The sequence below is a fragment of the Microtus pennsylvanicus genome, chromosome 20 (assembly GCF_037038515.1).
Source record: "Microtus pennsylvanicus isolate mMicPen1 chromosome 20, mMicPen1.hap1, whole genome shotgun sequence".
Taxonomy (NCBI): domain Eukaryota; kingdom Metazoa; phylum Chordata; class Mammalia; order Rodentia; family Cricetidae; genus Microtus; species Microtus pennsylvanicus.
In genome coordinates, this window is record NC_134598.1 from 28,552,707 (window position 1) to 28,571,430 (window position 18,724).

Here is an 18,724-nt window from a genome sequence, read left to right on the forward strand (position 1 = left end):
AAGATGCTTTTTCTCCAACAGGAGGATGGATACCTGTTGGTTCATGGCTGCCATCTACAAACTTAAAGGACCGAAGGGTCATTCTTCCCCTGGAATACACCAGGACCTCTTGCCACTACCTCTGTCACTTGAATGCCCAGAGGACCATCCGAGGCTCTTCCAGAAATTCACCAGAGTTTCTCGGACCTTGTATCACAAGATACAGGAAATTTCAATTTGATCCACACAGCTTAGACTCCTAGAGAAAGCATTGGATTCTCATGGGTGGCAGAAGGGTGTGTGTGTGTGTGTGTGTGTGTGTGTGTGTGTGTGTGTGGAGAGAGACAGAGAGACAGATCTGTGAATGTAAGCAGTGTGCACACATACACGGGAGAAACTGATAGCCCAAATCCCAAACAACCAAAAACCACTCTCAACAGGGAAAGACATTGGAAAGTCTGGCATTTAGAATAGTCATTGGGCGGCGGGGGTGAGGGTGGGGAGTGTAGTTCCTGAATTTGCATGGCAGAAAAATCTAAAAATACCTCAGCATATCCAAAGTTGCCTTGCTTGTCACGTTATTTCACATTCCAAAAAAAATGTATAAGTTGGGGAATAGAGGTGAAGGGAGCGATCATATTGCCTGCTATTCATATCCTGTCTTTCTTCCTAAGAACACATAGTTCCTGCCACTTTGCTCCTGATTTTTTTTAAAACAATTGTGACTGAATTTACCTGCTCACATGTGAACTTTCCCACTTGTAAATTTGTAACCCAGTCCTCATCATACTCCTCGTTGGATATTCTTCTGGGTGTCGGGAAGGAGGATGGGAGCAAACTCTTGTGTGCCAGACTCTCAATATCTCACATCCCTCGACCCCCAAACGTAAAGCCCATACCGTTATCCCTACTTCATATCATAGGAGACCAAGGCTGGTGGCATTGAATGACTTGCTGAAAGCCATTAGGGTATGTAGGACTTGAACTCATCACTGATGCACCCCAAAATCTTTGCCTCTTCAACCTTTCACCTATAGTGATAGCAGACGAACAAGCTGTTCGTGGACATTAAGCATGAATTAGGATCTCTCGCTAATCCCTGGGTCAATGAGATATACAAGACACCAGGCCTGGAGAGATGGCTCAGCAGTTAAGAGTACTGGCTACTCGTCCAGAGGACCCAGGTTCAATTCCCACCACCCACATGGCAGCTCACAGTTGTCAGTAACTTCTGCTCCAGGGATCTGACACACTCTCACACACAGACATATATGCAGGCAAGACACCAGTCCAAAGTACAAATAAATAAATAATTTTTTAAAAGAAATATACAAAACACACAACACATACATCTCTGTTTCCTTCCATCATGGAAAGGGCACTGCCAAAGAGTGGTGTTGACACAAGGTGAAGTTTGGTGATGAACCAGAATGACCGATTCAGGTCCAAAGAAGTCAAAGGTCACCAGATTCTCAAAAGGGTTCTTTTCAGCATCTTCTGGCCAAGGCTGACAAAGTTGTAAAAATTTATCTCCTCACTTCTAATAATGAAATGGACATGTTGCCTAGCCTGCTTTGGGTTTAATCCCGAGTACCACATAAACCAGGGGTGGTGGCTTCTGCCTTAATCCTCGCCCTCAAGAGGTGACAGCAGGAAGATCAAGGGTTCAACGTCATCCTTCGTTACACAGTGAGCTCAAAGCCCGTCTGAGTTACAGGAGATGCAGTCTCAAAGAGAAAAACAAAGAGAAAAAGTGCTTAGAACTTTCCACAGCCTTAAACGCCTCTATGATTCTGCCTCCAGATGGTACCAATTGCTAGTAACAGAAAACTCAGGGTAGCTTCAAATGAGATTTACTGTCTGATACAGCAGGACGTGTTGAGACAGGTTTCCTCAGAGCTAGTGAACAGAGTAACTCTATGGTGTGACCAGGACACACCATTCTCATGGCTTGCACCTCCCCCATCCCCTGTGCAATGACTTGTCTTTTTAAGGCAGGCTTTTGCAAAGATCCGTGATGCCACTCACACATAAACAATGACTGTTACAATTGGAAAAGGAATTCCTCATCTTGGGAATTCAGCCAAGATAGAGTATCTATTATTCCAGGCCCCTCATACAGTGGCTACCTGGGAAAACACACACACACACACACACACACACACACACACACACACACACTACAGAAATGCAGGAAAAGGAATTCCTCGTCTTGGGAATCCAACCAAGATAGAGCATCTGTCATTCCAGGCCCCTCATACAGTGGCTACCTGGGAAAACACACACACACACACACACACACACACACACACACACACACACACACACACACTACAGAAATGCAGGAAAAGGAATTCCTCGTCTTGGGAATCCAACCAAGATAGAGCATCTGTCATTCCAGGCCCCTCATACAGTGGCTATCTGGGAACACACATGATGCAGAAATGCAAAACAAACAAAAACCCAACTGCACAGCACATTTGAAACCTCTGTATCATATCTATCAGTATGTCATTGTCCAAGGCAAATTCCACAGTAAAGCCTGTAGCTGGGTTAGGTAGAAACCTGTGATAATGCTATCCTTTGGATGTAGAATAATGAATATTGGCATCTTTTGTGATTTAGTATAATACCCTTAGAGGTAGAGAGTGTGAGTGCATGTGTGTGCACACGTCCACACGTGCATGCACAGCACACACGGTATGTGCATGTGGAGTTCAGAAGACATCCAGAGCCTTCTTTATCTCCCTTCACTTTGTTTCATGACAGGGAAGTAGCTGAACCTGGAGCCCGCTGGTCGACTAATCTGGCTGACCAGTGAGCTCTAAGGCTCTGTTTTGCTCCACCCCAACACCCCAAAACTGGAATTGCAGATACATGAGCGAAAGAGGATCCAAACTCAGGGACTCATATTACACAGCAAAAAGTTTACCCGCCGAGCCACCTCCTAGACCAGCAGAAGTAGAATTTAACTAAGTCTCTTGCTGGCCAGCTATTGGAACCCTGTTGAAAACGGAGCAAAATGTTTATATCAAAAGTAAAACAAGCAAACAAATGTGAATTGCTAAGCACATAGGGAGTAAAATCCATAGAATTGTCTATCTCTGAAGTAGCACTTTGGTTCCCTTTGAATAGAGTCATGCAAGCTCCATTTGAAGCTTATCAGGGTTTAAAGACTGTGTGGAAGTAAACCATCAAAACTGAGTCCTGGTACTGTTTTTCCCTGGAGCATTAAAGGTCTTGTGGTCTCATAAGTTGGGTCTGAATTGACAGTAGTGCTCTGATTACATGTGAGACTTTGTTATCATTGAGCCCGCTGAATATCTGTCTTTCCAATAGAATCCCACTGATAGAACATCCTAATCAAAATTCCATCTATGTATCCCCTTTCTCCCTACACCACACATAAATCCTCATGAACTCATTTTCTCTCCCAGATTCATTCATGCCCATCTCCTTGAAATACCTGTCACCTAGCTGGCCTTTAATCAGCCTGTCTAACTAGGGCTCCCACTCCCAGCAGGCTCCTCACTCAGCTTTCCTGTGGTATCAGGGTACCCTGTATGCATCTGTCATGCTGAACTTAGCACACTGTAAGCAAAGTAGCAAATGTGTATCCCTTTCTCCCCCTTCAACTGTGAGCTGCTTGAGTTCATGGACTGTATTTAACTCCTCTTCATCCTTTCAATACCCAGCATCATGCTTGGAAAACTGTAGGAGCTGAGAAATCTTTAACGAGAAAGGGCACATACTAGCCAGAAGGTCCAACATATTCTTTACGGAAAGTACAAATCAGCTATTCGTGGTTGTGTGGGTCATGTCCCAGTAATTTGAACCTAGTCTTACGCCATCTTGGAACACTTCCATCTTCAACTTGTATCCTCTAGGGACCCACACACACAGGAAACAGGAGATGATGCTGTCCTGGGGAAATATCCCCTTTTCTGGTGTAGTAATTACGGTGGGGCTTTTAACTGACGAATCTGACCAAGGAATGGAAAAGGTCTCAGGCTTAGACAGCCCATATATGACAGCCATTGGGCCACGGCGATTGTTCAGAAGTGTGCAGATGACAGATGTCCTGGATTGTTTCCGTGAAAATTAGTCAAACGTGGTGGTGCGTGTCTCTCAGTGCGAACTCAGGGGGATTACCATGAGTTCAAGGCCATCTTGGGCTATGTAACGAGACTTTGTCTTTAAAAAAAAAAAAGAATTTGTTTAATAAAATGCACCCCTCCCCCGCCTCTCTCTGACATTTATTTTATTTTCCCTCTGTCCCCTCTTTCTGTGTCTCCCTGTGGTGTATCTGTGTGTATGTGTTTGTGTGTGTGTCCATGAGTCTAGTGTTGTCATCAGAGACCAGAAGAAGATGCTAGAGACACCGGAGGTGGAGTGACAGGTGCTATAAGACACTAAGGTCCTTTGGATAACAACAAGCTCTCTTAGCCGTGAAGCAACCTGTGGTCCCCATCAAAGACCTCTTGGTGGACAACTAGAAACAAAAAAGAAAAGTTGCTAATTTGGTTCTCTGGAAGCTTGGGTATGATTTTTTTTTTCCTCTCCACTTTGGCATCAGAGCCCAGTGAAAATAAGGCTAGCATACCAGAAAAAAAAAATTCAACTAACAGAGGGAGAATGGCTCGGAGAGAGAAGTTGAGACCCAAGACATCATCGTCCTAAAGATAACCTCATATCATGTGGACCAACAAATACTGTTTCAGAGGGTTGAGCTGCGTCTATTGCTTACAAACAAGTGTCTGACTATTACAAATGTTGTTGGAATGAATGAGGTCACTGGGGAAAAAAAATCTAGATAAGCATGGGTGAATAATTAGAGCAATCATTAAAAGAGGAGGAGGCAGCCCTTTTTGTTAATGTTTTCTTTTAACCCTAGATGACCATGCGGCCAGAAACCCAAGGCAATGTGCTGTGGAGAGAGGAAAGCCTGCCGGCAGAGGGCTAGTGATTTTCTTAAACTGGGTGATAGAGGCAAAGAGGGCTTCGGGCTTTGTATTCCATTTTTTTTTTTTAGTATTTAGATTTTATTTTTAATTGCCAAACTAAAATTTAAAATGTTCCCATCTTGGCACTGGCATATCATGGTATTGGTATTCACAGACCAGCCAGTACTGTGGAGTTATGCCAATCAAGATAGCCACGGGGGCATCTGGTTCGTTGGAATGTTTGAATTAGGATTTTAGCCCAAGATAAGACAAACGTGTGTTAACTATTTATACATATCCCTGTGTGACTTGGCTGCTGAAAGACAGAAGCTGGGACAGTATGTCTGTCCTCATAGATTGGCTACAGATGAGACCATCCAGATGGTGTGGACCCTTCAGGTGCCCCTCCCCTCCAAGCGTCACCCTGTGACATCTCTGGCTCCAGAGGGGCTGTTCTGGTTTGCACAGTGCAGCAAGCTCTGCACTAAACTGATAACTCAAGCAAACTGTACGGAGACAGGATGACATGTTTCACCCACAAGGACTGGGGGACAGCTCAGTGGTGGCTCTAGGGAGGCTGCCAGAAGTCAGCGTCAGGCCTGGGAGAAGAGCAACCACAAGGAAGGACAAACCACAGTTCCCGGGGTTGCGGTTGAAAGGGAAAGCCTGTCCTACCTTCGTGAAGCAAAACACCGAGAGTCTCTTGCAAAACGGGAAATAAATGTAATTTCAAGTTGTGCTTTGGGTCGTCTCTCTGGGTAGGGAGACTCTTGAGAAATGGTTGGGGCCATCTCCTGGCTTGTACTTTGGATAATTGTTGTTGACTAAATATGAGACCCACCGACAGACTTAGCTCCGGAGTCAGGCTGCCCATGCTCAAAGCCCGGCTGACCTATTTGGTTCTTCCATGCTTCTTTACCCGTTCACTTCCTATACAATAAGGATGACGACGGCCGAGCATAAATGGACAAATACCGCAGGATTTCATGTTGACAAGCAGATCAGAACTGGCAAGGTTGCAGAGATAGGAAGCCGACCAGAGGTTACAGGGACCAGGGAGTGGAGGAGCAAACTGGTAGCGGTTGCTTAATGAGCAGAAAGTTTTCTGGAATGTTGGTAAAGCTCTAAGCAATGAACAGTTGTGATGGTTGCATAACAATATGTGCTTAATTCACTGAATTATAAATTTCTTAGTGGAAACAGGAGTAAGTTTTGTGATATATTTGTGATAGATATATATAGATATCTTTTGTGACATATATGTCATGACTTTGACACACACATATATATGTTTAAAATGGAAAGAGTTTTGTGATATATATACAGATATCTTTTATGACAAATATTACAACTTTAAGACATATATATGTATGTATAAATATATTATATCTCTACAACTTTAGACCTAAGATTTTTGCTGCAAACTCAATGCTGAACAGAGAGATTACCTACAAAATAACCAGAGCTGTGTGGCAGTGGTGAATGGCAAGGAAAACCTGCTGGTGTTGAAACCACCCCTGGGGGCATGGAGGGGTGGGAGTGTCCGAGAGACCAATCATTTTCTCTCCCTTCATCCAGGGGCTGCTTGCCCTTCTGAAGATGGCCTAGCTGTCACGTACATGTAACGTTAGCCTTCCCTATGGAGTACCCTTCATCCTCACAGGCAACTCGTGGCTATGCTAACACTGTACTGCTCGAACGAAGGGATTGCTTTCGTGTCTAAAGAGTTAATCGAAAGAACGTATTGAGAACTGTGCCTCGGACAGACTATCTCAGCCCCTGGAGCAGCAGGAGTTTCCAGGGGCAAACAGAGGTAGCTTTTATCTTTCTTAGGCAGATTTTCATGGCTCAAGGAACAAAGTCATATTGACACAGGTGGTCTCGGTTCTAAATCCAAATACCCATGTCATGCTGATGGCTGTAGTCATAGTGATCAAGATAGCAATATCTACTTTCTGTGGTCGCTATCGGGAGTAACGAGACCGTGGCGCTGACACGCATCAAGGACTTCATAATCGGTGACCTAACAGAATTATTTATGTTCATTTACTTCAGGAGATAAGGCAATTGTAGCTAGAAAATCTGATGTCTTAAAACCTTTTAAAATTAGTTTTGGTAAATTACAAAGTTAAAAAAAAACTAACTTCAGACTGGGAAAACAGCTCAGTAGTAGAGGGCTTGCCTCAGATGCATGAGGCCCTGAGTTTAATTTCCTGGGAGGTCTCATGCATCTGAGGCAAGCCCTCTACTAGTCCTGGGTTTAATTTCCTGGGAGGAGCCGGGTGGTGGTGGTGGCGCACGCCTTTAATCCCAGCACTCGGGAGGCAGAGGCAGGCGGATCTCTGTGAGTTCAAGGCCAGCCTGGTCTACAAGAGCTAGTGCCAGGACAGGCTCCAAAGCTACAGAGAAACCCTGTCTCGAAAAAACTAAAAAAAAAACAAAATAATAATAATAATAATTTCCTGGGAGGTGGGAAGTACAAAGAAAACATGACTCCAGTCTTCGAGTAGTCCAGAAACTTCTAGCATTGTTGATAGAGTCCGCACTTACGGAGAAAAGAAGGCACACACACTAAAAGGGCTGACACCTTGCTGCTTGGTTCTAACTGCTGTCTGCATCTCCTCGGGGACCCTTGAGTAATGAAAGACAAACCTCTCACAAGGACAGAGGTTTGGGAAGATGATGTACTGTCGGAAAACACAACTTGATGGGGACTCGTTTACTCGCTATGTGTGCTCTCGGTGTAATCAGCAAAGACTCTTCCAGAAGAAGCAGAACCTCTTCAGCCTCTGAACAAGCCCCACGGACTTCCCTGGACAGTCAGGCCTGACTGCCGTGTAGTTACGAAAAAAGGCTACTATCAGGCTGAGGAACGGGAGCATGGAGTGTTGGCTGTACTTCCCACAACTGTGACGGAGCAGCTGGCACAAGTAAGAGGGGAAAGATCTAATTTTGGCTCATGGGTTCTAGGGTGTTAGTTCATTCTGGTGGGAAGGTAGAGCAAGCACAGCAACTCGTGATGAGGTGGCAGGGAAGGGGAGATGGGGAAAGAGAGAATATGTATATACAAATGTCTTCACCAATAGGCTTCTTCCCCTTTCATGAGAAAGATGCCTCCAGCCTCTTTTATAATTTCATACAAGATAGACTGCGTTTTTAAAGATGTCGGAGCATGTCAGTTTCACGACTGCTATGGTCTTGGTAAGCAAGCAGTAGATGCACGCACTTAGCTAGCGAGTGGGAAGACAAATACAGTTGGACATTCATCATTTTGTGCCTCTGTTGACCTGAACATTGACCCTATATAATGCTACTTCCAGTTTGTTGAGTTGTCAAAAGGGTTTCCTAAGCAAATGTAGTTCCATATCAGCCCTTGTTTGGATCCACAAATACGTGTCTTTTTTGGCTTCATAATTGGCTGCATACAGCAGTCTTTCTACCCGAGTTGTTGCCAGGCTATCATTTTTCTGGCTTTGTGTTCTTGGTGGTGGTCTACGGAGGAGTTTTACCATGCTCTTCGTGTGAACTTGCATTCTTTAATGACTTGGTATTAAAGAAAGAACCTAAGACCAGAAAATGGAGGAAGTGTGGCATCCTTACCTAAGGATCTTGACTAAATCACATGACCTGCCTGAATCCTTCCCTCAAAAGAGAGGAGAGAGAGTGAGAGAGAGACAGACAGAGAGACAGACAGAGAGACAGACAGAGAGACAGAGACAGAGAGACAGAGACAGAGAGAGCTCATTGGTAGATCTCAAGACACTATGTTGGAAAACCTTGGCAGGGGAGTCCGGAGGTGAGTTCCAAAGTCTAGCACTGGCTGGATGCAGTTTTCACAGCAAATCAATTGTCTTCATGCATTTGGGAAGTGAGCGTCAGGTTCTCGCAAATGCTGCCCTCTCAGGTTTGTGGTGAGCACAAAGCTAAGCGATAAAGAAAGCATTCTGTACCTGGTAAAGCGCTAAGTGGCGCACCAGTGTTAAGAAGGTTTTGCTTCACTTAATTTTTATGCTGTTCGGTTGCTTTCCTACAACCTGTTACAAACATTTGTGCTCCCATGGGTAGAATCTGTGGGTTGGCACCAAAGTATAAATGTGTGTTTTTGGCATGAAGACTGCCCATTATAAATAGCGTCTTCCCTGAGTTATTGGGCTACCTATAAATTTTCGGTTTGTTCTTGAGTCGTCATCTGAGTCATGGTTCTTTGAGTCAAGAAATATAAAATTCTAAACAAGGAATTATCTGGGAATTATCTTTTCACCCATTTTTCTTCCCTATGAAAGTGTCTCTGTGTATATATAATCTCAGGAAATAACTTGTCTGTTGCTGTAGAATCTCTCAATATTTCAAAGGGATTGCTGTAGAAGATGATAGTACCTGCAGAGAAGGGGCTGATGTATATAGCCCCTAAACATGCACACACACACATACACACCACAATGCACATCATAACACAGTCACAACCCTCCAGCCAGAAATAAAACCTCTTTCCTTCCACTGGGCTCTTTTCCCTGTGGCTCCACCCCCACCCCCCACTAGCATTCTTCTCTGTACAGTTTCTGCCTACCCAGTCATGTCTAGCACTGGGTTTTCTTTTTTCTTTTTTTAAATCCACAATTTTCAGTTAGATGTAGCAAGTGGTTCTTTGCTCTTTAATAATCTTTAAAGTAAATGTTACTTTTGTGTGTGTATGTGCGCGCGCATGTGTGTGTTTACGTGTTTTGTGTGTGTTCAGATATACATGTGTGTGCAGGTTCACACGCCTGTGTGTGCTTTCATGTGTAGAGGCAGAGATCAACAACCTCAGATGCAAATTCATAAGTGTTGTCCACCTTAGATTATTTTGAGACAGCACCTTCCCGTTTGCCTGCATCTCACCAACTAGGCTAGGCTCTCTGGCCAGCAAGGCCCGGGGGTCTGCCTGTCTCTGCCACCCCAGTGCCGGGATTACAAACATGCGTCACCATGCCAGGTTTTAAATCAGATCTTTGTGTTCATGTGCCAATCCTTTTGAGTATCAACCCAGCCAAGTATTGTTTCGATAGAGGGAGCTCTTCAAAGTCCTTTCGGAGGAATGTACAGAAATGTTTGATTCATGCATTTTTTCTTTTCTCTCTTCCCTGGGTATTTATTGTCAAATACTTCTAGTGTGAGCCAGGCTCCCCCACACAGTCCTCCTGCAGCACGTATATGATCCCAAATGGTGCCTCACACCACCGAGTTCCTGGGACTAAATACTCCCCTCGGACTATTAGTCCTATGGAAGAGCAATTATCCTCCTCTCTAAATTGCTCACGGCTTTTTCACACCGTGTCTGCAGCCAGTTATTGCAGAAGTTCTGCCCAATGAACTGATGCACATCACCCCGAGGACATCTTCTGCCTTCCCCGGGATGAGTTCATTTTGACTCCCACCCAGAGAAGAATCTCTGGAAATACACAAAGCATCAGTGTAGACGCAAGAGCCCCAACATCTACTGCTGCCTCTGGCTGGTCCTGCAGTTTTCAGCATCCAAGATCTTTTTTGGAAGAAGAGGAGGGATTGGGACATCCTTTCCAGACAGGTTTTGGAATTACATGGTCTTCATACATTCCAAGCTGACTGTAGTCTGGGGGCCTAAGGCCATTTGCAACATGATTTTAATGACTGTCATTACTCCTGCGGTTACTTCCACCTAATAAAAACTCCCACTGGCTTAATAGTATTGTCTTTCAGTTGCACGGTGCCTCCAGACTCCAGTGAGCCACAGGGCGTCTGGTCTTGGCCAACATTACTCATCAAAGGAAGATCAAAATCATAGCAACACCCGGCTTGCCACAGTGGGTAATGGCTTTGGGAAAGTTGGAGCTGCAGCTCAGCCTGGGTCTTTCAAAGCTGCTGACCCCTTTCATCCAGAGTGGATCTCCTAAAAGCGAAAATGGAATGCACGCTGAATGGGATTTTCACAACAATGAAACCCTCATCATTAGCAATCAATAGTTACAATTCTATTACCGCGTAAGAGCAAAACACAGCAAGAAGTTAATGCAATTGCTATTTCAGCTTTTTTTTTTCTTAAGAGAGAAAGAGGTAAAGATTGCATTTAAGCTCTTCTGTATTTTTTTTTCAGGGACCCAGTGAAAGGGAAGCAAGTGACTGGGAGGGTTCACTTCTTTCCACCCCCACCTCTGCTATGCCACTAGAGAAGGGGTATATTCCACCTCTCTCTCATCCAGAAAAGAAAAGAAGCTCCCTGCTGTGAAATAGTTGGACCTTACAACTCTGCAGCTCGAATAAAAGCCATCATTTTTGATAAAATTTGTCAAGAGCTTTGCATCATGGCTTGGCGACTTCCCACTTCCTCCTCGGTTCCCTTATTCCATGTAACAGAAGCCTCAGGGTGCACTGATTTGGGTGTGGATGTAAGTGCAGGCATGCCATGCACTGAGGGTGACCTGAACCTGGGCGTGCACAACCCAGAAACTCACTTATTTACATTTCTTTATAACCTTAAACATATATCAACTCCGTGAAAGATACTCTTTGGGAATTTTTATCTATTCATTTAAAATTTGTTCATTTATTTTCAAGGTCTTGTTGTTGTTGTTATTGGGTTGTTTTGTTTTACTTGGTTGCCTTTGGTTTTTCTGAGATAGTGTTTCTCTGTGTACCTCTGGCTGTCCTGAAACTCCTTCTGTAAACCAGGCTAGCCTCGAACTCAAATATCCACTTGCCTCTGCCTCCAGAGAGCTAAGATTAAAGGCATGTGCCACCACTGCCCAGGGAAGGTTTTACTTTGTATTCTTAGCTGGCTCTGAACTCACTGTGTAGCTCAGGCGAGCCTTAAGCCCAACTTCCCCTGGCCTCTATCTGATGAGTTCTGGAATTAGAACTGCAGTGCTCATCACTGTGCCTGGCTGGACAAATATTACAGATGAACAAGCAAATTCAGCATACAGCTAGCCATTTCTGAATGCCGAATTGTGGCTTCTGGGCAATTCCCTTTATCAACCTAAATGTACATTTCTGATTCAACAGAAATACTGTAGGAAAAGACCCAAAACTGTTGGTAAAGAGGAGCCATATTTATAGAAAGTTAATTTAGATACCTATTACTAAGGCATTATTGATTATAAGACAGACAAGCATTTAATGAAAAAAAAACTCTCATTAAACCATAACCCCATGCTTTCTCATTAGAAATTTTTATTTCGTGCTGTGTTCGGTGTAAGTGATGCAAATACTACTTGAGTAACACAGACCCACAGTGTGAGCATCTGCGTCCCAGATTCCAGGTGCTCAGCAGTGAGCGACACCGCCATGACCGCCTCCCAGGTGATGGTGACTTGACACAAGCAATTGGAGGTGGCATCTTGATCTCAGACATGCACACCTGTAAAAAACTGGGCCTTGGCGAAACACGATGTCAGTTCACTTCCTGTGAGCCTATCGGGAACCTCCGCTAACAGGATATCTGCTGAAACAGCCAATCAGATCGTGTCTGGAGCCTTCTCTTCTTTTATCTTCCTTCGGCTCCTGGTGCTCCACAATGGTCCTCCCAGGTTTGACTGTGTGACGGCTTCTACTGGACTAAATGAACAATGGCTATGATGAGATCTTTTTCTTACCTTAGGAGACCTGTGTCTCCTGGACTCCCTATCATTTGCTCTGGCCACCTTGCTTCTACTACTATTGTTTATGATACATATATATGTATCATATAATATACATAATTCATATTTCTTGATTAAATAACATTAACCCCGTTCTCTTCAGAAGATTTATGTATTTATTGCGAGGATAAAAAGATTTTTAATGTGCCTGTTTTAAATTTTGCTGCTAAATATGTAACATGAAATCCACCATTTAACTGTTTTTGCAGCAGGATAATTTGTGGTTTTTGTGCCCCTGGTATAATACGCCTTAGTTTTTCCATGTATTTTAAACATAACTGATCATTACTGTTCCTCTCCCCCCACCCCGAAGGATTTGGGGGTCTGCATTGACTTGGGGTAGAAAAGAATTCTACATAGTGCTGGTTCCCAGTCCACAGCTTCCCCACGTCCAGGAAGTCACAGAAGCACAGCCTGTGTAGTAGGTAACCTCTGAAACATCTTTTCTTTCTGTAACAGCTATACGGCAAGATCAAAGAGAACACTTTGTCCCTTGGGCTTCAAGCGACTGGCTGGAAAAGTACAGAAAAGCCTTTAACTCTTTCTGAGAAGTCACAAACGTTACTTAAGTTATCTCATGACCCTTAGCCAGAGGGGATAGATTGCCTCACACCCTGCTCTCTCACAGACACACACACACACACACACACACACGCATATGCACATGCACGCGCACTCATACACACACCTCCATCTTTCTATCACTTTAAAAATTTACATTGTTTTACCTTTGAATTTTAATATTCATGTTAGCCAATTCACCTGTATAAAAATGTTCAGGGGCACACTGAGCACCCTGCGGTTTGTCCTCACTCTAAACATCCCTGGTCAAAGCAGAGCTGGGGCAATCTCCCCCTCCTTTGGGCAGGGTTGTTCCGGGAGACTGTCCCAGTTGATATGTGTACAGAACGCTGTGCACGTGAATGCTTGGCAGCCAACTCTGGTGGAGAGAAGACAGGCTTGTTTGCTAGAGTTTGTCAATCTCTGCGGTGTAAATACACCCACACTGACCTGTTTCGGCACACTAAGATGATGTCTCTGGACACAGCTGAATAAAGACACACACTAGCACACCTACAGGATGCCCTTCAGTCAGACGCAGTGGTCTGAGGCTAGATGCACAATAATCAGAAGGACGAAGTTGAATGTAACATCAGTACTATGGTACTGCGCCTGTAGCTTACTACTGACAGACCCTAAGTTCGTTCGCTAGCCGGAAAAGGGGGTAAGATTTAAACAGGTACACACAGAGACACGGGGAAACAGGTCATCCTTGAAATAAGAATGCCCCCTTTTATAGTGTTCCAGGGGCAACTTATATAGGGATTCTTAACTGATAGCCATGCTCCAGCCAAACCCACCAGAAACCACTCTCCGGCCATCAGGAACTCCTGAGGGTCTCGTGCTCAGAGCAGCTGCAAGCATAGAAAACAAGTTGTTTACAAGAAATTCACAGCCCCCAACAGCTGAGGGCTATGTATTGTTTTGTTACTATAAAAATTTATTTTAAAAAATTTATTTAATTTTAAGTTTATAAAACCAACTTTGTTTTTGTTTGCAACAGTGTCTCCCTATATACTTCTAGCTAGCCTGGAACTCACTATGTGGACCAGTCTTGGCTTTGAATTTTCATGATCCTCCTGCCTCTGCCTCCCAAACGCTAGGATTAAAGGCATGTGTCACCAGCGAATTTAATTTTTAATAATGGATGTTTAATAACTAGCTTTAGAAATTCTGGCAAATCTAGCATTTGGCTCTTGGAAGCCAGCAGGAGCAGCCCCAGCCCATCAAAATGATAAAGAAGACACAATTTGCGTTCTTTTAAAAAGCTATTTTATGTTCCAGCTTACATTTTATACTCCGGACTACAAAACTGTCTTCTCCTGCCCTTCCTTTCCTTTGCAATGCTGCTAAGTACAGATAGGTAACTAGGATTTTAACATTAATAATGATATTGACATAGCAAATATTTTTGAAGTCATCAAAAATCTTGAACACAGTTTTGACTGTATCTTAAATCTTGAAATATATTTAACCATAAAACATGTATAAATCAAGAAGATATTACAAAAGGAACATATGCAGTGCAACTGAATTGTTTTTTCACACAAGCTAAAAAAAAAAAAAACCTGAACAGAGAGAGCCTCGAAAGTAAGAGATGGGACATTGAACAGAAGAAAATTATTGGCAAAATATTCATCTGACAGGGAATTAAAGTCTAGGATATATAGTTATATAAGGGATTCTGCAATGGCAGAGCAATCTGACCGAAGAATAGATGAAAGTACTGAGAGAAGGCTCAGGAGTTGAGAGCACCAGTTGCTCTTGCAGAAACCAGGGCCTCACTTCCCAGCACCCGTATGGCAACTCAGAGCCATCAGTTACCCAAGTTTCAAGGGGATCCAATGCCTTCTTCTCGCTCTCCCTGGACACCAGGGTATGTTTGTGGTACACAGACCTCCAGGCAGGAAAAACACTCATTTTTAGTTTAGATGGTGACCAGCAAACTCAGCTGGTGCAGCATAAGACTCTAAAATTAGTTAACTTAATAATTTTTGTTTTGTTTGTTTTGGTTTTTCTCAAGACAGGGTTTCTCTGTATCGTCCTGGATCTCGCTCGGCAAACTAGTCTGGCCTCAAACTCAGAGATCCACCTGCCTCTTCCTCCCGAGTGCTGGATTAAAGGCGTGCGCCACCGCTGCCCGGCACTAAATATTAATTTAAGAAGCAGATCATCCATTAAGTGAAGAAAGAAACCCCTGATCCACTGAGAGGGGAAACTTCTCTTGTTCTTCCTTCTCTTCCCAATGCATGGGAGCCGGGCAGCTTCTGCCTCTTTCCCAACTGCTCTAACTCAGTCTGTCTTCCCCGGCTAAGTTAGAATTCCAAAAACCAGTAGGGACAGTTTGGAGAATTTGGGCACACACCAAGGATACCTTGTATCCTGCTGTATGCTGTCCTACACAGAAAGACCACGGAGAGATTTACAGCAGACTAGTCCCGAGCAGGAAGGGACACGACGACGTTGATGTCTTTGATAGTTTTGTTGTTGCTGCTGTTTTGGTTTGGTTTGGTTTGGTTTATGTTTCGTTTGGCTTTTACCATCATCCCCTGATGGTTTAGAATTAGGCGGGTTTTCCCTCTCGATAGGTCACATTTCATTTATAGTTGCTCAGAAGTAAAACTTCCAGGCGTTCCTGCACACAAATGCCTCACTAGCCAAGTGCGACACCCGTTGGGAACTGTGTTTACTGATGCGCAACCACTGACTCTCACGTAGGGTTCTCAACAAGCCTTTTCTGTGCAGACCTGCAGCCTGTCGGCGCTCTATGCGCTACCACACGGTTTGCGAGCTTCGGGCAAAGGGCTAGGAGGTTGAAACAGACAGAGAGACAGAGAGACAGAGAGACAGAGAGACAGAGAGACAGAGAGACAGAGAGACAGAGAGACAGAGAGACAGAGAGACAGAGAGACAGAGAGACAGAGAGACAGAGAGACAGAGAGACAGAGAGACAGAGAGACAGAGACACGGACCTCTAGTCACTGGTAAGAAGCACCTTATTCGGTAGCACCACGGAGGCTTATATACCCAACAGTCAGGTGTGCCAACAGGTGAAAACCTTATCCTCTGATTCTCAAGGCCAAGGCAACACGTGCTCACATGCTCGTGAAGCAGAGCTGGTAAACAACTTTGACACAGCTTTCAGTAACTCAAATCAGAAGGAAAGGAAAGATCTCTAGCAGGGAAGAGCAGCTGGGGGCCAGGACTCCAAATGGTCCCAACACAGAGCGACTTATTAAATAGCTCGTGCTTCATAAAAAACATAAGTAAATGTAAACAAATCGGGGCTGACCTGACTACCGTGGTCTAGACTCTGCCATCTCAAATAGGAGGCCCGTGTCTACACTCAGTAAACACCTCTTCTCTTCTTTCCCCTCTCCTTTGATCCCAACTTTACACCCATTTTCATTTCGCATTTATTCCCCTTCCTCCTCCCCTTGGGCTTGTGCTGGAGGAGAGGGAGGTAGCTGTGTGCCCCATCGTCTTCTCTGCGCTAGGGAGAGCACATCCTCTATACACACACACTTGAGCGCTCACTTCTAGACGGTTACTGAAAACCATATGCCTCTTCTTTAGGGCGCCAGAAATAAAAACCATAGCACCCTATTAAGCCACAGGGAGTCTTCCACACACTCGGAGGCATGTTCTTGGGCCCTGTTCCCTGGTTCTTCATGCCAGAAAATTAGTCCCGCATGAGCGTTCGGCCACTAGCTCTCTGCTCGTTCCCCTAGTAGAACCGAACTTCTTTCTTCCATATCCAAAAGTCGGATACAGAAACAGACTTCCGAATGTCATTCAACTTGGCCTTGTGGACTTTTCTCCCGAAACGGCTGGGGGACAGCCTTTAAATCAGAGTGACCTCTAGTTGCTAACCTTCTGTCTGTCCCCCACCCATCTTAGAGAATTATTTTCATCCCGTTGGCTGTGCGTTGCCCCAGTGGCCTTTGGAAATTGAACAAGTTCCTGGCAGCTTTTTGAAAGGCCCCGGGAGGTGCCTGGTCAGCACTTTCAAGCTGTAATTATAAGAATTGCTTGATAGCTTTCACTTAATACTTCTAAGGCATGACTGGGAGTAATTGATGGTTTTGAAGTGAAATCTTCAAGGGCCACTGTCAGTGCAGGCTTAATGTCCCTTATGAGAAGTCGCTCCAAGTGAAGAGGACACTTACCTCTCCTTCCGTCCTAGGCAAGAGGAATTTTATTAGAATGTAGTGAAGTTCTTGTAGGAACCATAGAACTTTCCAGAGGCAAGGACTGAATTTGCCATCAAGCCCTCATTTGCATACTTGCTGCTAGGGAAGCCTATTATGGGATGGCCTGAATATGTCACTTTGCAAGCCTTGCTTCTAAGGATCAGACACGAAAAGGTGAGAAGTTGACGGCAGAAAGAGCCTTTGCTCCCCCACCGCTTTCCCATAGGGTAGGAGTGTGCTCAAAATAGAGGACCGAAATAAAGGAACTATTTTGAAACAGAGACAAAAACATTTTGACTCATGAAAGGAATATCCGCAGTGTTAGAGAATTTCTCTGACACCATCTAGAAAAAGAAGTCTCTCCTGGTCTTTAGTTATGACTCTGCTTTACCCGATTTATCTCAATCATTGATTTCGCTGTCTCCTTTCTCATCTTCTCTCAACAGTCCCAGGATGCTGTCTGGGTATATACTGTCCTTCTTGAAAGCCATTTCATTCCCTTCTGTACTCTTCCACTAAATATATACTACAGAACCTTCATTATAGTCCATTATTTATCTGTTCATTCACCCATTCAACAAAAATTTGTATTATGAGTCTCCCTTTGGCTGGATGTGGTTGAACTGAACACAGAAAGTAGTCCACACTTAAAAGTTTGTCTGGAGAAATTTTGGGGGTATTTTTAAAATTTTTATTCTTAAACATAGACAACGTATCCTGATCATCTCCAATCTTAGCTACCTCCTCCCACCTCCCCTGACAGCCCCCAGATAAGCTCCCTCCCACCTACCACCATGGTTTCTTTTAAAAATTATTATTATTCCCTGAATCCAGTTAGCACTGACCACACACATGAGAATGAAATCTATGGTGGTTTAAATGAAAATGGCACCATAGACTCAGAGCGAGTGGCATTATTTGCAAAGATTAGGACATGTGTCTTTGTTGGGTTAGATGTGGGCTTGTTGGAAGAAGAGTGTCACTGGAGGTGTGCTTTGGGGTCTCTCTTCCTGCTGCCTGCAGATCCAAGTGTAGATCTCTCGACTACCTCTCCAGCACCATGTCTGCCTGTGTGCCACAAAGCTCCCTGTGGTGACAATACTGAGCTAAACCTCTGAAGACAGAAGCATTAAATGCTTTCCTTTATAAGAGTTGCTGTAGTCATGGTGTCTCTTCACAGCAAAACAAACAAACAAAAAACCCTAAGACAGAGTTTTTACAGCAAAAGGCCAGGCTTCAATGAACCAGAGTAGACTCGGCCACTCATTCCCTGAATGTCAATTAAAGAGTCGAGGAGCAATGAAAACCAGAGAGGGATTTATCCTGCGTGGCCACATTGGAAAGAGGAACAAATACAGGGTCCAGCGACCCCAAGATCGATATTAACGTGCTGACA